Source organism: Monodon monoceros, unplaced genomic scaffold (genome assembly GCF_005190385.1).
Source record: "Monodon monoceros isolate NGI ecotype Baffin Bay Population unplaced genomic scaffold, NGI_Narwhal_1 Super_Scaffold_1, whole genome shotgun sequence".
Classification (NCBI taxonomy): Eukaryota; Metazoa; Chordata; class Mammalia; order Artiodactyla; family Monodontidae; genus Monodon; species Monodon monoceros.
This window is the reverse complement of record NW_021703765.1, coordinates 36,534,800-36,555,485: the sequence shown is the minus strand read 5'-3', so window position 1 is coordinate 36,555,485 and position 20,686 is coordinate 36,534,800. Positions and strand designations below refer to the sequence as shown.

General features: G+C 35.4%; 1 protein-coding gene, 1 non-coding gene and 1 pseudogene across 4 annotated transcripts in view; 2 read left to right on the top strand and 1 right to left on the bottom strand.

The window, feature by feature from the left end:
- KIAA1328 (KIAA1328 ortholog) overlaps positions 1-20,686 on the top strand; it is a 368,530-nt gene that overhangs the window by 188,825 nt on the left and 159,019 nt on the right. The gene's annotated exons all lie outside the window — the stretch shown is intronic.
- On the bottom strand, positions 374-20,033 carry LOC114898198 (annotated as a pseudogene).
- Positions 14,828-14,899, top strand: TRNAE-UUC. Its single transcript has one exon. It is a non-coding gene; the product is annotated as a tRNA-Glu (tRNA).

Below are 20,686 nucleotides of genomic sequence, written 5' to 3'. Positions count from 1 at the left end.
ATAATCCTGTCTGACATCCCTGGCTTTTTATTGGAGTGTTAGTATCTTTTACACTTGATTAATTATCCAATATGGTTGGGTTTAAATCTACCATCTTGTAATTTATTTTCTGTTTTTCACCAATTTTTCAGTTTTTCTTTAGTTTTTCCTGCCTTTTTTTAAATTAATTTTTATTGGAGTATAGGTGCTTTATAATGTTGTATTAGTTTCTTCTGTACACCAAAGTGAATCAGCTGTATGTATACGTATGTCCCCCCTTCTTTCCCATTTAGGTCACCACAGAGCACTGAGTTTCCTGTGCTATACAGTAGGTTCTCATTAGTTATCTATTTCATACATAGTAATGTATATATGTCAACAGTTTTAGCATTATCTCTACTTGGGGCTCATTTTTTTGTTTTTGTTTTCTTTTCTTTTTTGCCTCTTTGATCAGGTCTTTATTCAGAATTAGCTGTCCAAAATGATCTGACCTTTATGGAATGCACAAATTAAAGTTTATGCAGCAGGCTTCTTTTCTTCTGCGGTGGGTTTCTTTTCTGTGGGCTTCTTTTCAGCTGGTGGTTTTTTGGTCACTGCAGCCTTTTTCCCCACAAAAGCCTTCTTCATAACACCAGCAGCCTTCTTTCCTTTCCTCTCCACCACAGGCTTCTTGCCTGGAACCCCTTCCTCATCTGATATGGCTGCTAACGCTGCTGCTGCCTTATCCATCCAGAGTTTGTGATTCTTCTCCTAGAGAAGAATTATGTCCATCCAGTGCATGGTCTTTGCATATGGGTTTAGCTTCAGCGTGATTCTCAGGTTTTTCAGTGGATTCTTCTTCTGGACTCACAGATGAATCTGTGTGGTGTTCTGAGGGCTCTTTGGATCTCTGGGCTTTTCAAGATTCTGCAAAGGTCTGTTTTGAGTATCTTGCACATGGGAAGGTTGTAGTTGCCCTTGAAGGAGGCAGCTTCATGCCAAATGCCATACAGATCATCTTACTTGGGGAAAGTACTTTCAGTCCAAATGCAGAAATGTCCCATGTGCTCATCAGGAGTAAGTTGCAAGATGTTCAGTTTGCTTACACTAAGCAGAGTAATTCCAGGGATGTTTCTGAAGGCCTCAGTGATACCGTTGTCCTCATTATAGATGATGCAGGGTTCCCTACCCTGGATGACACAGTTTCTCATTTTGCGTTTGCCAGCTCTCATTTGCTGTGAGCCACAGACCTTTTTGAAATCATTCCATGCCTTAAGAAGGCCTGTTAGATTTCATAAGAAGCAAAACAGCCTCCTTGTTCTTCTTGTAGCCTTCAGCTTTATCTTCAGCCACCAAAGGAAGTTCAGGAATTTCCTCAATACAATGACTTTTAGACATAACCAGTGCTGATAAGGCCGAGGCATCCAGGGCAGAGCAGATGGCATATCACTTCTGTGTTGTGTTCACTCTGCGGTGCCAATGTTGCCAGGTTCTGGTTGGCGCAAACATGTGGCCCCCATGATAGTTATTTCCAAAGGCACCCTGGCCAGAACAGTCCAACTGCCTCGAACCCTGGAAACTTGAGCCAGAGCCTAGCCAGCACCCAAAGACTCAGCACTGGTTTGATGACCTGCTAATTCACTGACAGCATAGGGCTATCTGCTGTGTTTGTGCAAGTTGGTGTGAACAGAGTTCACAATATCTGGTTGAGCAGGAGCCTTGAACACAGCAGGTAAAGTGACATTTATGCCAGATGACTCCTCCTTTTAAGAGAACACTGATATCAGTGGATGAGCACATGCCACGGCAGTGAGAGGAGAAGACTACGTTCCTCTCGACCTGGCGGCTCCCATGGGAAAAGCTTGGGCTCATTATCTTTGTTTTAGGTAAATTTTAAATAAGAAAAGATATTGCTTATATTTCCATTTTCTGGAAGTCTTTATTCGTTTGTTTCCAAGTTTCCATTTAGTATTATTTTATTTATACCTGAAGATATATGTTTGTTTGTTTGTTTATGGCCATACAGGTTATCTGGTAATAAATTCTTCTATCTTTTGTTTGTGTGAAAATATCTATTTCACTTTCAATTTTAAAGGAAATTTTTATACAGTTCTGGCTTAGCAGTGTGTTTTTGTTTTCTATTCACCAGTTTTAAAATATTCTGTAATTTCCTCTGGTTGGTATGGTTTTTTCTAATGAGATTTTTAAATAAGATTCATTCTTATTCTGTTTCTTTGTATGTCATGTGTTTTTTAATCTTCCTGCTCAAGAACTTTCTATCACTAGTTTTTAGCAAGTTGATAACGGTGCCCCTTGGTGTTCTTTGTGTTTTTCTGCTTGAATTTCATTGAGCTTCTTGGGTCTGTGGGTTTATAGATTTTATCAAATTTAATATTTTAAATCATCATTTCTTCATATATTTTTTCTATCTTCACCTCTGCTGTCACTGCAATTACATGTATCACTTGTATCATTCCACAAGTTACTAAGGCTTTGTTCCCCAATCTTAATTTTTTTCTCTATGTGTTTCAGTTTGGATAGTGTCTATTTCTGTGTCTTCAAGTTCCTTAAGCAACGTCTAATCTCCTGAAACTTTTACTGCATGGAGTTAACATTTTAGATTTGTCATTTTTCATCTATTGACTATCATTTGGTTATTTTTTATATCTTATTATTATGTTCATGTTTTTCTTTAAATCTTTAATTATGTTGGGCTTATTTATAATAGATTTTTTTAAATCCTCATATGCTAATTTCATCATTTGTCATTTCTGGGTTTTTTTCCTCTTGATTGACTAGTCAAATTTCATCGTATGTCTTGTAATTTTTTATTGGCTGTTCGTTAATGTGTATGTTACCTTAATGAGTATCTAGATTTTGTTGTCTTCCTTTGTAGAGTGTCCTAGCGGGCATTTAAGTTATTGGTAGATCTTGACTTCTTAGAAGCTTATATTTAGGCTTTATTAGGACTAGTCTGTAGGCTAGATTTTTCTCTAACAACCATTTAGTTAGCTCTTTCTGGGTTCTCAATAGGACTGAGTATCCTGGGATCAGCTATGAGTTTCTCATTCTGACTGGTCAAAACTTGTACACCTCCCTGTTCTGTGTGACTTCTGGGAACTGTTTTACTTCCAACTCCCTGGTTGTTCTTTTCCCAGGCTATCGCAGTTTAACTCTACACATGTGCAGTCTTGGCATTCAGCAAAAACTCAAACGGGCCTATGTGCCGATTACTCAGCTATTTTTCTGAATAGCTCTCTCTTCTCTGGGACTCTGTTCTGTAACTTCTAGCCACCTCAGCCTCCCTGAACTCCGATCTCTGTCTCCGTAATTCACCAAGACTTTTGTGTTCTGCTTAGGACTACCCTCCCTCTAGCGTAGTCTGGGATGTTTGTCCAAACAGAAATGAAGGACCATTGTATGGCTTAGCTCATTTGTTTGCCTTCTTCCAGGGATCATATACCTTTACTAGCTGTTGTCCAATGTCTGAAAACAGTTGTTTTATATATTTTTTCTAGTTTGTAGTGGACAGGTAAGTGTATCCCCCTCTGTAATACCCCAAAATGGAATTTTCATTGAAACTATCTTTTTAATGTAGTTTTTAAATTTTAGCATACAAATTTAATGGTATTCTTAAGAAAACAAAGAGGCTTTATGGGAGGGAGAAAGTGTATTGTGAGCATAACAAATGCACAGTAACAAAACCTTATAGGAGATATAGTATTGAATGCTTTTTGCTCTTTTAAAGAAGGTAAAAATATAACCTTATGGCCCAGAAAAATACTTAAATGAGAAAATTTAAGGGAAGAGAAGATACATTGTTGTCAGATTTATTGTAACTTGTAATTAAAGCCCAAATTGATGTGTAATAGGAATCTTGTAAAGAATACTTATTTTGAGGGTCCAAAGTAATAAAAGAGAAATAGAGATTTAAATAAGAACCACAGAAATATAAATATCTGGCCTTCACGGCTGGAAACCAAACTTCATGGTTTTGGCTCTAGATTCAGTTACTTTGGGCATGTCTTTGAGCTTTATTAACATCTCCTTATAGGAATCAGATTTAACTCTTAATAAAAATAAACTTTGGGGACTTCCCTGGTGGTGCAGTGGTTAAGAATCCGCCTGCCAATGAAGGACACTCGAATCCGTGTCCTGGTCTGGGAAGATCCCACATGCCGCAGAGCAACTAAGCCCATGTGCCACAACTACTGAGCCTGCGCTCTAGAGCCCGTGAGCCACAGCTACTGAGCCCATACACCACAGCTACTGAAGCCCATGCGCCTAGAGCCCATGCTCTGCAGCAAGAGAAGCCAACGCAATGAGAAGTCCGCACACTGCAACCAAGAGTAGCCCCCGCTCTCCACAACTAGAGAAAGCCCGCACGCAGCAGCAAAGACTCAACACAGCCAAAAATAAAATTAAATAAATAATTCTCATTAAAAAAATAAAATGAAATAAACTGTGACTTCACCCACTAAAAGGTGCTCTATCAGGTATATCCCATGTGCCTTCTGTATGATGCAGTACTTTGTGAAAATCTGTTAATACCCTGAAAGGATAGAGAAATGAAATGTAGTTACGGATAGGTTAATTATCCTCTACATCCCAAAGGTTTATGTGTGCTCTTGTCATAAGTAGATTTGGTCTTAAAATAAAAGCAAATTCCAATAAGGTTGGAAGTAGAAAGTTTAATCAACATTGTTGAACAAAAGAGCTGAATGAGGTTCATCTGCTACTGTGCAGAACTAAAAGATGCTGAAAAGTAATGGATATAAAATAAGAATAAAGGGGAGAGCAAAAGGAGTGAAAAGAACTCCAAATATACTTTTCTTCTATTAGTTACATATAGAACACACAGAGACTTTTGAGAAAAAGATACTTTATGGAACAGAAGGTACCCACTTTAATGGGAAAGAATTATTCCAATATTCACAAAAAGAGGATAAATAATAAATGTTTAGGTATAAACCAGTCATAGAGGAGGAGACCAGAGCAGGAAAGGAAATTGTGTTTGGCCCATTGTATGAGGTAAGGGAATGAAAAATATCTGAACACTGACTTCCCACAGCCAGATGGAACACATTCATCAAGTCAGGAGGCATTTGGTAGCACAGTGGTTCTCAAAATGTGTCTCCTAGACCAGCAGCATCAGCATCACTTGGGAAATTTTCTAAAAATGCAGATCCTCAGGACCCAACTCATACCTACTGAATTAGAAACTCTGGCAGTGGGACCCAGAAATCTGCATTTTTAACAAGCCCTCCAGGTGATTCTTACGAACACTAAAGTTGGAGAATATTTGTGCTAGTGTAATAGAAATAAATGTCTTCCGTTAATCAAACTGCTGGTGAGTCCTATCACATGCAGCGTTTTATAAATACATCTTCCTGAATTATCTTCTTGGTACAGATAGGTTAGAAATATTTTCTGTCTGAAGAAATGATCAGTGTGCTTAATCACACAAGTACTAGAAAACAGGAAAAGTCTATAAGATGGAAACTGACAAGTCTCTTTGTCATCACTTTTATCCATTCTTTATGTCCTTTTTCTATGATTTTTCTGTGTAGATAGAAGGATTTAAACTAATTTTGGTTTGGAGTGAGGTAATCAAATATGCAATTTTTAACACAAAAATGAGTCCTTTGAGTTTAAAATAGTTTTTAAAAACCTGTATGAACTGTACTAAAGTGTTATTTTTTCAATGTTGCTCTTCCTTTCCTCTCTCCTCTACTCTTCTCTGCTCCCCTCTGTTCCTCTCTACTTCTCCACGATGCCTCAGCTTTCTCCCCTCTGCCTTTCCCTCAAAGTATGCCTTCCGAGGAGAAGAGAGGTTCTGTGTCAGGTTTGGGTTTACAAATATTAGGAAGGTCTTACATTTATGGCTGTTTCTGTTTTCTTAATAGTGCCAAAAAAATTCTCACTCTGTTTTGTAAGCACTTGATTGCAGGTGTGTTTGGTGCTGCCTAGCAAGTTTGGCTGCCCTGTGAAAGAAACCACACTTGGTCAGAGTGATTTCCAGAGAGCGTTGAAAGGCAACATTGTGACAACTAAGGAGAATGCCTTTCTTGCGGACTAAAGTAGGCTGATTTAGCAGTCTTTCATAGCCAAGTTAACAAACACGTACAGTTGTTTATTTGTATTTCCAAGAAATATATTAAATATCTTATGGATTAGCAGCCACTTTATGCTGGACACCCATTGCACCAGCCTGAAAAATATTAACTGGGAGAGGAACTATAACTATGACTAATATTATACTAATGAGCAAGACTTCCAGGTTTGAATACTTCTTGGGAAGAAGCCGATTGTCCTGTCCTTCTCGCTAAGAGATTAATCAAAATCACGTTGACTGTGGTGTCATTTAAATTACTAGGTGTTTAGGACTCCGCTAATATACCTGATAGACTGAGGATGCTGTCTGTGCCTACCCAAGTTGTGCCAGTCTTCCTAGGTGAGACTTATCGGTGGAAGCCCTTTACGTACAGGTCATTTAGACAGATCGGCTGTGTTGAACAGATGATGGCATGCACAGATATTCCATACAATTTGACTTGTTTAGTTCTTGTTGAGACATGTAGAAACATGAAGACTGTTGCGAGTAGGCCAGTCTGTGCTCACAGGTACCTGCTTTTTGTATTGGGTTGGCCAAAAAGCTCTTTCAGGTTTTCCTGTAAGATGTTATGGGAAACCCGAACGAACTTTTTTGCCAACCCAATATTTGGAATCCTTGCCAAGAGTAATGGCCTGGTTTAAATGCCTGGGTTCACTCCCTTCCATCCTACGTGAAAAGTGCTGTGAGAATTCAGGTTTGTGTTGTTGCCACCCATACCCCTTCCCTCCTCCACAGCAGCATTTTAGGACAGTTTTCTGTGAGCAGGGCTTCTCCTACTTTCTAGGCTTAGTCTAAAGAACTAATTTAAGTTTTTGTGCTCTTTAGACTGTTTCAAGCTTAAATAATCATCCTAATCATGATCTCAGCCAAAACATGTCCAAAAGTTATCAGTATACAGTATATCATAATGATTTTCAGGCCCTAAAGAAACTATATATTATAAATTGTGCGGTGATTCATGTTTGATTTGAGTATTCATCATCACTCCCTCTCAGCAGTGACGTAAGCAGCATCTGCCCCACTTGTGTTTTTTGTTGTCATTATAGTCAACTTTAACTCCTTCCACCTGTTTTATACAAATTGTATTGTTCTCTAATTATATATTGCCATTAAGTATTTAGGGCACTGTGTAATAAATCTCTCCCAAATCAAGTTACTTTCCAGCCAATAGGCTCTAAAGGCCCGTCTGAAACAAGATGAAGTGTGGACCTCCTGTATTAATGACATGTTGTCTATCATAGCAGAAGGGACCTTGTAAAGAAATCTTGAGGCAAGTAAAAGAAGTGGAAAGGGTTCATTGAGCCTCTGTCATTCACCCCAGTTATTCTTCATCAAAAAGCCTGATTTTTATTGTCTTTATACTACTTAAAAAATGACAAATGACCTTGTAATTAGTTTATTTACTAATTTGTCTCTTTCCACTAAAATGTGGATTTTCATTACAGCAGGCTCATTATGTTTGATGGTTCCGTAGTACCTAGATCAGTATTTAATACAAGGTATGCATTCAGTAAATGTTAGTGAATGAATGAATGTTGTCTTTTTATTATAAAATTCACCCATTTTAAAGGTGAATGTTGCTGATAAATTTATAGAATATACAACCATCACACAATCCAGTTTTATGACATTCAACCAGCATTGGTCCATTAAGGACCATGCCTGCTGAAGGATCCCTCATGCCCTGTTGCAGTCATTCCTATTACTACCCTCAGCCCTAGGCAACCACTAGTTTGCTTTCTGTCTCTATGCATTTGCCTTTTCTGGACATTTCATATAAATAGGGTCATACAATAGAGAGCCATTTGCATTTGGTTTCTTTCCCTTAGCATCATTTTTTGAGGTTCATCCATGTTGGAGCATGTATCAGTAGTTTGCTTCTTTTTATTGCTGAATACTGTTCCATTTTATAGATACACCACATTTGGTTTCACAGTTCACCAGTTAATAGAGATTTGGAATGTTTCCAGTTTTTGGCTATTATGAATAGTGTCATCGTGCACATTTGTGTTACAAGTGTTTATGTGGACATATGTTTTCATTTCTCTTGGATAGGTACCTAGGAGAGAAATTGCTGGGTAGTATGGTAATTTTATGCTTAATTTTTGAAGAAATTACTAAACTGTTTCCCAAATGGCCATATCATTTTACATTCTCACCAACAGTATATGTGAATTCCAGTTTCTCCAGCTCCTCATTTTCTATATTTTTGATTATCACCATTATAGTAGATGTGAAGTACTTTCTCTCCTTGGTTTTAACAGGGTATTCACTTTATTTTTTTTAATTAATTAATTAATTTCGTCTGTGTTGGGTCTTCATTGCTGCGTGCAGGCTTTCCCTAGTTACAGCGAGCAGGGGCTACTCTTCGTTGTGGTGCGTGGGCTTCTCAATGCAGCAGCTTCTCTTGTTGCAGAGCACGGGCTCTAGGCGCGCAGGCTTCAGTAGTTGTAGCTCACGGGCTCAAGAGCACAGGCTTAGTAGTTGTGGTGCACGGGCTTAGTGGCTCTGCGGCATGTGGGATCTTCCCAGACCAGGGCTCGAACCCATGTCCCCTGCATTGGCAGGCGGATTCTTAATCACTGCGCCACCAGGGAAGTCCCAGGCTATTCACTTTAGCTTTCCTAATGTTTAATAATGATGAGCATCTTTTCATATGGTTATTATCCATTTGTATGCCTTCATTGGTTAAAGGCCTACTATATCTTTTGCCCATTTATTTACCCATTTTTAAATTGAGTTATTTTTCTCGTGGAAAAAAAATCCTCGTGTAACTGGAACCACACAGTTCAAACCCTGTGTTGTTTAAGGGTAAAATTGATGTTTGCATATGGATCTTGTGTATTTTGTGACCTTGCTGAACTAACTATTCTAGTAGTTTTTCTGTTTTGTTTGTAGATTCCTCAGTATTTTCCACATAAAGGATCATGACGTCTACAAATAAGTTTTCCTTTCTTTCCATAATGTCTTTTTTTTTTTTTTTTGCCTTATTGCACTAAAACTTTTAGTATAGTGTTGACTTGAAGAGATGACAGTGGACATGCATTTTTTGTTTTTGATCTTTTTCCATTAAGTACTCTTAAATAAAACCTATAGCTATAGATTTTTTTATAGACACTGTTTATCAAGTTAAGAAAGTTCTCTTCCTAGTTTGCTGAGAGTCTTTATTGTGAAGGGTTGTTGAATTTTGTCAAACGTTTTTTCTGCTTCTGTTTAGATAATTGTGTGGTTTTGGTTTTTGTTTTTCATTCTATGAATACACTGTATTACTTGAATTGATTTTTTTGATGTTAAGCCAACCTTACATTCCTGAAATAAATCTCACTTGATCATTGTGTATAAGTTCTTTTATCTTATGTGAGATTTGGTTTACTAATATTTTGTTGATGGTATTTAGGTCTACATTCTTAGAGAGATTGATCCTTGTTTTTCTTAAGATATCTTTGGCTTGATATTATCGTAATACTAGCCTCATAGAATGTGTTGAGAAGTGTTTCCTCCTCTATTTCCTGAAAGTTTGTGAATGGGTGTTATTATTTCTTTATATATTTGAGAGAATTAATCAGTGAAGCCATCTGGGCCTGAACTTTCCTTTGTGAAAAGATTTTTTTTATTACTTGTTCAGTTTCCTTATTAGTTATGAGTTCTATTCGTTTTCTATTTATGTGTCACAAATTATAATAAATTTAGCACTTTAAAACAACATTCATTGATTATTTCACAGTTCTATAGGTCACAAGCCTGGTTGCTCTTGATGGGGTTCTCTGCTGAGTGTCCCACAGGGCTGAAATGAAGGGGTCCCCTGGCCTGGGCTGTCCTGTGGACACTCTGAAGAAGAATCCACTTCCTAACTCATTCAGGTTTTGGTATAATTCAGGTCCTTGCAATGTAGGACTAAGGTCCCCTTTTCCTTGCTTACTGTCATCTGGGGGCCACTCTCAACTTTGACAGGCTGCCCACATTTCTAATCACCTGGCCCTGTTCATCTTCAAGCCAACAACAGCATGTTGATTTCTTCTTGTTTTTTCAAATCTCTTTGACTTCCCCTTCTTCTACCAGCTGAAGAAAACTTTCCTTTTAAAGCACTTCTATGATTAGATTAGACCCATCCAGATGATCTTTCTTTTGCCATATAACATAACATAATCATAGTAGTAACACCTTTTGACTTCTTCTTAGATCCATGATTTATTTAGACATGCATTAATTTTTAAACATTTGAATTCCCAAATTATTTTCTGTTGTTGGTTTCTGATTTAAATTCATTATGTACAGGAAATATATTTCACATAATTTCAACCCTTTGAAATTTGTTAAGATTTGTTTTATGCTCTAGCAAAAAATTTTTTTTTCCCGAAGAATGTTTCATATGATTTCTACTGTTGTTAGATAGAATGTTCTATAGATGTCAGGTCAGGTTGGTTGACTTATCGTTCTTTTATGTTTTTGCTGATTTTCTGTTTAGTTATTCCACCTTGTGTTGAAAATGGAGTATTGAAGTCTCCCATTTCTTATTATTAAATTGTTTATTTCTCCCTCAGTTTTTTTCAAGTTTTGATTCATGTGCCTTGAGAATTCAGCTGTTAGGTTCATATAATAGTTTATAATAGTTTATAATCACTTTTTTTTCTTATAAATTGATCATTTTATCAGTAGGAAATGTCCTTCATCGCTAGTAATATATTTTACTTAAAGATATTAGCATAGCTACTTTAGTCCTCTTACGTTACTATGTGCATGGTATATCTTTTTCCATCCTTTTACTTTCAAGCTATTTATGTGTGAATCTAAAGTGTGGCTATTATAGATAGCATACATTTGGATCTTGTTGTTTTATCTAGTTTGACAATCCCTGCCTTTTTCTTGGAAAGTTTAATCCATTTGCATTTAATGTAATTGTGATATGGTTGGATTTATACCCTGCATTTTGCTCCTGTTTTTCTTTATATCTCATGTGGTTTTGTTCCTCTGCTGCTTCTTCACTGCCTTCTTTTGTGTTAAATAAATGTTTTGTAGTGTAACATTTTAATTCCTTGGCTGTTTTTTAAATCATTGCTCTTGTGATTACAATATGCATTTTAATTTACCATAATCTCCTTAAGATGAATTCTAACAGTATTGCAGTAAAATATAAGCTTGGCTCCAATATAACATTTCCTCCCTACTCTACTATGCTGTTGTTGTCATACATATAATCTTTTCATGTTAAAAGCCCAATAATACTGTTTTATAACTGTGATTTTTATGTAATTGTCTTATAAAGCAGTTAAGAATTCACACATATACAAATTCTTTTACGTTTACCTACAAGATTATCTTTTCTGGTGTCCTTTATGTCTGTACACTGAAGTAACTGGTGTAAATTTCTGTTTAGCCTAAAGGATTTCATTTAACATTTCTTATAAAGCAGGTCTACCAGCAACTATTCTCTAAGTCTTTTTGTTTTGCTTTGCTTTGTTTTTAAACATGGAAATATCTTTATTCTGCCTTCATTTTGAAGGATAGTTTAGATGGATATAAAATTCTTGGTTGACAGTTTACTTCTTTTAGGACTTTGTACCATCCCACTGCCTTTTTGTTCAACTGTTTTTGATGAGCTGTTAGTTGTTAATATTTTTTTTAGCAGTATCTTTCCATTTATTTGTGTCTTCCTTGATTTCTTTGCGCGCGCGCGCATGTGTGTGTGTGTAATGTGTTCTTGTTCCCTATATGTAATAAATCATTTCCCTTACTCCTTTGAAGATTTTCTTTTTGCTTAGCTTTAAACAGCTTGACCATAACTTGTCTAAATGTGGATCTTTTATGTTTATCCTTCTTGGAATTTGTTGAGCTTCCTGGATCTGTGGATTAATATTTTTCATCAAAATAAAAATATTTTGACTGTCATTTTTTTTTTCAAATATTTTTCTCCCCCATTTCTCTTTTCTCTCTTTCTGGGACTCCCATTTCATGTATGTAGGTATTCCTGGTTACCCACAGGTTTCTGAGACTAATTCTTCATCCCTTTTTTTCTTTTTCTGCTCTTCAGATTAAATAATCTCTATTGACCTACTTTTAAGTTTACTGTTCTTTCTTCTGCTATTTCACATCTGCTGAGGAGCCCCTCTACTAAATTTTTCATTTTACTCATTATGCTTTTCAATTCTAGTATTTCCATTTGGTTCTTTCATATATATTTTTTCCCTCTATCTCTTTGCTGAGATTCTCCATTTGTTGTCAATATCATGCTTTCCTTTAATTCTTTAAATGTGTTTTTCTTTAGGTCTTTCAACATATTTATAATAGCTCTTTTGAAACCTTTGTAAGCCCAATATTTGGGCCCCTTCAGAGACAGTTGACTTTTTTTTTCTTAACATGGGTAACCCTTTCCTATTCCTTTGAAATTCTTGTAATTTTTCATTGAAAACTGGACATTTTATGTAATATATTGTAGCAACTCTGGCTTCTTATTGAAGGTTATTTTTGTTGCTGTCCTTTTCTTTGTTTGTTTTGTGACTTGCCTATGTTAATTCTGTAGAATATATTTCCCTTCAATGTGTGTCCACTGATGTCTCTGCTCAACCTTTTCTTGTTTTCTTTTTAAATCTATCTTCATACGGGACAGTGCTGAGTCAACATAACTTAATTAGCAAATAGTTAATGATTGTTGATAGGTTGTGCTCAAATACCTTGAGTCAATATGGCTTCCACCCTTTGCCAATGGATGTTTGTGAGTTGGGGAATGCTTTCACTGTCTGCCATGCCTTTTCATGTCGCTATTTTCTAAGCTAGTAGTAATGTAAAAAACTTTAAAATTAAGCTACCGATGGCAGGCAAAATGGCACCTTTGTTGGTTCCATATGCTTGATTGCATAAGGTGAATCCCTCAAAATAGGAAGCAAGTACCGTATTTGAAGACATCTCAAACAAAATGGGTAGTAGTTTTGACCTTTAACTTCGTAATTCATGCACTATAACATTTCACGCATTTTGCTTTCTAACTTTATTTAAAACTCTGTTTAGCATTTACTTTTTTGAGGAAAGGAGGAATTCTCAGACATATCATTATTCAGTTGCAAAGTATCCCTTTTCAATTTCTTTAAAATAAATAGCAATAGTCCCTGGATTTATGAGCTTTGTGAGACGGATAAAGAGGCAGTTGAAAGCATTAAGCCAGCCATAACTAGCATGAAAAGGAGCCACTTCTACAGGTTTGGGTGATTCACATTGAAGGTCATTGTATATTGATACTGCTTTCTCTTTGTGAAAAAGGTTGTTCTTGGTTATTTTGCTGTTTGGCCTTCAATCTAAATGTTCACCAGTCTTTCCATTGTTTTTTTTCTTTAGGCCGTGTTCTTAATGACTTTGTAGCACTTGAAGTTATATCAGTCATAGACTTTTTTGCAGATTGTCCCTGATGGTCCTCAATGTGGATTCCATTATGCTCATTGCTCAGGGAATGGCACATTCCCATGTTTCTTTCCAAATACTTTATTATATCAAGCTTCTCCTCAATACTTGAAACTTGGCTTTTGCGTGTACTGCTTGATGTTTCTGAACAAGGATGCTTAGACATTTAGGAGATTGTTTTCTTATATTGAAAAGTTCACAATGTAAAAGGATAGCAAAGCACAACCTTGTAGTGTTACATTCCTGAGGAACTGAGATAACTGATGGTTGTTTCAGGTGTGTGGGTGTGTGCATTGTGTAAATTCCTACATGGACCAGTTCAGCTGGGTGCAGTTTTCTGTGTTCACATAGTGTGTTTCACAAAAAGAACTGTTCAGGAGCAAACATGAAGTTTGCATTATTTTCAGATTATTCCCTAATATATAAATCATGTTGGAACAAATCCATCTTTTCAAAGTAGTGTTCTAATAGACTGACTGTGTTCTAGATGATTTGGGTCAGGGCTTCCTAAATTATCTGTGGTGAAGAAGCAGGTCTGATTATTTTTGTCCATCTCCATGGACTAAAACTTTTAAAAAATTTATTAAAAATTAAGTACTATAAAATGAAATGTGACAAAATTTTTATTAAAAGTTTCAATAGACATATTTTAGTAAACATAATCTGAACAGACACAACATAGGAAAAAATGATAAAAAGCTTCATCAAAAGTATGCATACAGGTGATTAATACAGAGAATGACTATTACATCACTTTTTCTTGTTTGCAGTCATAACTAAAAAAAAAAAAAAATGTATGTGTGAAATCACAATTCCCCCAGAATAAGTGCCTGTATACACTTTGAATGAGCGCCAGCTATATCAGTAGTACTATGTATGTTAACATTGAAAGTTTTTAATGTGATACACAAGCTTGCTCCTTCATTTATAACCTGTGCAGTCTTGTTTGGAGAGGTAATGTGATACTCACAGGTGATAACATATATATTTAAACTCTTTCTGTTTTGTTTTATTAACACTCACATAGAGAAATATCACAATAGCATATTGCTAGGAATGGAAGAAAAGATTTTAAAGCAGTTTCAATAGGCCTTGATTATTCATTCTAAACTTTTAACTTTTTGTCCAAAATGAAGGAAGTGGTGGTATGTTTTCAAAATTTGTCTCTAGCCCTTTATCACTAACCAGTTTCAACAATTCTTTAAAATTATAGTTAAATTTAAAATTCTTTCAATGAAAGAAATGGATTTTCTATGCATGGATCTTATTTTGATGGAAAATGAAATTTGAAACATCTAATTTGAGAGGAGTTCAATGATAATTTTTCACAGATGTTCAGTATCAAGATCATCATAAATAGGGAATTCCCTGGTGGTCCAGGGGTTAGGACTCTGCACTTTCACTGCTGGGGCCTAGGTTCGATCCCTGGTCAGGGAACTAAGATCCCACATGACACACAGTGGGGCCAAAAAAAAAAAAAAATCATCACAAATAAATTTTATTGAAATTATGGAATATGACATAAAAATACATAGTGGCGCTGCTCTTCCAAAGTACTGCCATTCATTTTTGCTTTTCAATCTGATCTGCCATTGAAGACAATGTTGGATTTCAACCTTGCAAAGAAGTATTAAAAATCAGTAAAAAAATAACAATATCAGTCAAATAAGGCAGGTTGGCTCTCTGGTTCCTATCTTATAAAAACTGTGACCAAATTAGTTTCTTACATTGCAGAAACACTTAAGATTTGTTCCAAATTCCCAGCAAAACTTTTCCCTTCTATAGCCATCATGCCTCAGCATGTAATTTGTTAGTGGTTGGCTTCTGTATTAGAAATAAATAGAATAAACTCAAATTTTATGCATTTGCCTTTATAAAATCCACATTTTTAACATGTTGCTAAGCACACTATTTAATTCACCTGATTTTTTAAATAGTAAAACATTCTAGATGAAGGAATTAATATGTCTATTTATAATTTGATTCATGGTCCAGAATATTTTCCTATTGCTGCTGTGCTGTCAAACGACATTTATGGATAATGTAAGCCTTCATAGTTTTATACTGTTCAAAATTGGTTATGTTTGTTGGCAATGAAGCCAAAAAATGCTATTCTTTCTTCATATCATTATGATGTTTAAAATGCATGTGTACTAGAATATCTGACATGTTAGTGGAATATTTGCATTCTTCAGCTTCCAATGACAAACACTTTGCTAGTTTTATTATATGGAGTTGTTTTCGAATTACTAGCTAGTTCCTGCATAGCCACATCAAGCTATAGTGTCATGAAAAAAGAGTACTTGAGCTACTCTCTTTTCTACACATTTACCCAACATCACGCATACACCTTTGATACAGTCTTGCACTAATGTTTCAACAATTGTGCATGGTCTTTGTGTTCTTAGTAAACCAAATTGCTACTTTATAAGCCTACAAAATAGTAATGATTATATGTGAATATTGTACACTGCTTCTGTTGGATCAGTACTCTTTATTTCAAAATCCCTTATTTCTTTATGTATGTATGTAAATGCTTCTTAAGTTTTGATAATTTCATTGCTTCTTTAGCCAGAATATATCGGTGGGTAACACACTGTGGTTTTAGCACTTTACTGTCATTTATGGCCACAAAACTGAACTCAGTATATGAGGGAATCACACTTCTAAGTAAAACTAGTATGAAGTAAAGCTAGTATGACCCCTTGGCCTTTATTTCTTTAGAATCACTTCCATCATCATCATTTGGTTTATAGTAATAAACTACTTCTGTATTCAGAAAAGTGATGTCTTGGCGGGGGGAGGGATAAATTAGGAGTATAGGTTTAACAGATACATTCCACTGTATATAAAGTAAACAACAAGGATTTTTTGTATCGCACAGAGAACTACATTCATCATCTTGTAATAACTTATAATGGAAAAGAATCTGAAAAAGAATACATACGTGACCATACTTTGCTATATACCTGAAACTAACACAATATTGTAAATCAACTATACTTCAATTTTTTTTAAAAAAAAAAGGGATGTCTTTTCTTGACCAAAAAGTCCAGTGAAGCTTGTTTCACTACATATAAAATAAAATTGTAAATAAATAAGTAAAATATTATTTCCCTAATTTAGCTAATAATATAAAATCACAATTTAGAAACAAGATTGATTAAGAATTAAAACAGTATTGTGACTTCCCTGGTGGCACAGTGGTTAAGAATCCGCCTGCCAGTGCAGGGGACACAGGTTCGATCCCTGGTCCAGGAAGATCCCACATGCCGCAGAGCAACTAAGCCTGTGTGCCACAACTATTGAGCCTGCACTCTAGAGCCTGCGAGCCACAACTACTGAGCCCACATGCCATAAATCCTGAAGCTCACGTGCTCTAGGGCCTGTGCTCCGCAACAAGAGAAGCCACCTCAATGAGGAGCGCACACACTGCAACGAAGAGTAGCCCCTGCTCTCCACAACTAGAGAAAGCCCCATGCAGCAATGAAGACCTGACACACCCAAAAATAAATAAATGAAATAAATTTATTTTAAAAAAGGATTAGGGCTTCCCTGGTGGCGCAGTGATTGAGAGTCCTCCTGCCGATGCAGGGGACACGGGTTCATGTCCCAGTCTGGGAAGATTCCACATGCCGCGGAGCGGCTGGGCCAGTGAGCCATGGCCACTGAGCCTGCGCATCCGGAGCCTGTGCTCTGCAACAGGAGAGGCCACAACAGTGAGAGGCCCGCGTACTCCAAAAAAAAAAAAAAAAAAAGGATTAAAACAGTATTACTACAGTAACTCAGTTATTATAGGTAAAAATCATGTAATTAAAAAATTTTCTCAGATTTTAATACAATTTTGGGGTAAAAATGACAAACTATTCTTGAAATATCACACATTATACCATGGTTTTAGTACAAAACTAGTCTGCAGCTCATGACTCAGTCATTATTTCAAAATCACCTGGAATAGTCTGTGTCTGATTTAACTACCCGAGCCCACCAATAACCCATGTGTGGATTTTTTAAAATATTGGTATGTCCTATATAATGTAACATAGGTATGCTAAAAAGTTATTTGTTGTTTATCTAAATTTCAAATTTAACTGGGAGTCCTGTATTTTTATTTGCTAAATCTGGAAACCATATTTTGCCTACTATATAGTTGCATAGATTATCTCATGTTTTCTTCAGAATTTTAGTTTTTGTTTTTATATTTAGGTCTATAATTCCTTTTGAGTTATTTTTTAAATTTATTTTTTATTGAAGTATAGTTGATTTACAATATTGTACCAATCTCTGCTGTACAGCAAAGTGACTCAGTTATACACGTATGGACATTCTTTTTTTTATATTCTCCTTTTGAGTTAATTTTGTCTATGGAGTGATGTAAGGATTGAAGTTTTATTTTTTCCTTATGGCTGTGCAGTTGTCCAGGATCATTTGTTGAATACGCTATCTTTTCCCCCATTGAGTTACCTTCCTACCTGTGACAGACACACACTAAGGTGACCACTAATGTGTCATGTCCTTGTACAATTCCTTCCTTTTGAATGGGAGCGGAACTTGTAACTTGCATCTAGCCAACAGAAGGTGACAAAGGTAGAGGAATTTTGCAGATGGAATTAAGGTCCCAAATTTGTTGCTTTTGAGTTAATCAAAAAGGAGAACCTAGGTAACCTGATTTAATCAAGCAGAAGCCCTTAAAAGAGAGAGTAGGGCCCTCTCTGTAAAGAGCTCTCCTGCTGGACTTAAAGAAGCAAGCCTCCATGGATTCCGCAACTGCAGGGATATGAATTCTGCCAACAACTACGTGAGTTTGAAAGACGACTTCAAGCTTCATATTTGACCATGGCCAACACTTTAATTGCAGCCTTTTAGGATTCTGAGCAGAGACCCCAGTTAACAAAAGCTGTGGGATAATAAATGTATGTCGTTTTAAGCTTCTAACTTTGTGGTAATTTGTTGCACAACATTAGAAAGCTAATACAGTACCTTTGTCAAGAGACGACTGATCACCTATATGTGAGTCCATTTCTGGACTCATTACCCTTTTCCAGTTATCTCTCTAATCCTAATACCAGTGCCTCAATGTCTTTATTACATAGCTTTATAAGAAATTCTGAAATTAGGCAGTGTAAGTTCTTCAACTTTATTCTTTGTCTTCAAAATTGTTTTTGCTATTCTAGTTGCATTGAATTTCTATATAGATTTCAGATTAAGCTTGTCAACTTCTACAAAAGAATATACTGGGATTTCACTGAATCTATAAATCAATTTGGGGGAAACTGACATCTTAACCATATTGAGTCTTTTGATCCATGGACACAATCTCTCTCTCCATATATTCAGGTCTTTTTCAATTTTTCTCAGTAGTACTTTTTAATTTCCACTGTATAATAGTGTACATATTTTGTTAAATTTATCTCTAAGTGATTTCATGTCTGGGATGTTACTATAAATATTATTTTTGTTTCAATTTCTATTTGCTAATATAGAAATATGCCTTATTTGTATATATTGTCCTTATACCCTGTGAGCTTGCTAAAATTAATAAGTAATTTTGATATTCTGAATTCCTTATGATTTTCTACATATATGATCATGCTGTCTATACATAATGGCAGTTTTATTTTCTAATTTCTGAACTCTGTACCATTCATTCATTCATTCACTTACTCATTCATTTTCCTTATTGCACTGGCTAAGATCTCCAATACGATACAGAGGAGATGCAAAGAGATGTGCTGACAGTGGGCATTTTTCCCAATGGGGTTTTTCCCAATCTCATATGGCACGCATTATTTCTTTCATCATTAAGTCTAATTGTAGCTATGGTTTTTGCGTAAGTACCCTTTATCTAATTGAGGAAATTTCTTTTTATAACTTGCTAGATGGTTGTTGAGTTTTCTCAAATGCTTTTTTTGCTTATATCAATGTGATCATATAATTATCTTTTTTTCTATCAATATAGTGGATTGATTTTCAATTGTTAAGCTAATCTACCTTTTCTGTGATAAATCCCATTTGGTCATTTTTTATTACTCTTTTTACATATTGCTATATTTAGTTTGGTAACATTTTATTAAGAATGTTTGCATTCATGTTCATAAAGGATTTTGGTTTATACTTTTCTTGTAAAGTCTTTGGTTTTTTTTTTTTTTTTTAATCAGCCACATAAAATGTTCCTCTTTCCTCTACCTCATGAAAGAATTTGTGTAGGCTGGTATTACTTTTTACTTAAATTTTAAGAGAATTCATCAGTGAAGCCATCTGAGCCTGAAGCCATCTTTATGAGAAGTTTTTAATTACAAATTCAATTTGTTTAAATGATTTAGAGGTAATAAGTGTTCTATTATGTCTTGATCTGTCTTGGTAATTTGTGTCCTTAAAGCAATTTGTTTATCTAGGTTGTCAAATTTATTGGCATAAAGTTATTCATATTTCTTTGTTATCTTTTTAATGACTAGGATGTGTAGTGGTGTCTGTCTTTGATTCCTGATACTGTAGTTTGTCTTCTCTCTTGATCTGTCTAAAGTTTTACCTTTTCGAAGGATTTGTTTTCATTGTTTCTATGTTTGTCCATGTTATACTTCATTCATTTCTGCCCTAATCTTTATTAGTTCTGTCCTGATTGCTATGGGGGTTTAGTGTATTCTTCTTTTTCTGGTTTCTTAATATGGAAACACCGTATTGATTTGAGATCTTCCTTATTTTCTAAAATAGGTGTTTAGAGCTATAAATCTCCCTCTATACACTGTTTTAACTGCACCCCCTAAATTTTGATGTGTTATGTGTTCATTTTCATTCAGTTTAAAATATTTTCTAATTTCCCTTATGAGTTCTTTGACCCATAGTATATTTAGAAGTGTACTACTGAATGTTAAAATAATTATTGATTTTCCAGATAGCTTTCTGTTATTGATTTCTTGTTTAATTGCTTTGTCTCAATGGCAGTTCTTTTTGATTTGTTGAAACTTGTTTTATGGCTCAGCATATAGTTTATATTGGTAGCTTTTTCATGCGCACTTAAAATGAATGTTAATTAGATTGAATTGGGTGATAGTCTCGTTTGTGTTCTATAACCCTATTGATTTTTCTTCTTCCTCTATTGCTTACTGACAGAAGAGTGTTGAAATCTCTAACTTTTATTGTTTGTTATTCTATTTTTCATTTCCATTCTGTCATTTTTCCTTCATATATTTTTAAACTCTGTTGTTAGGTGCATACTCAGTTGGA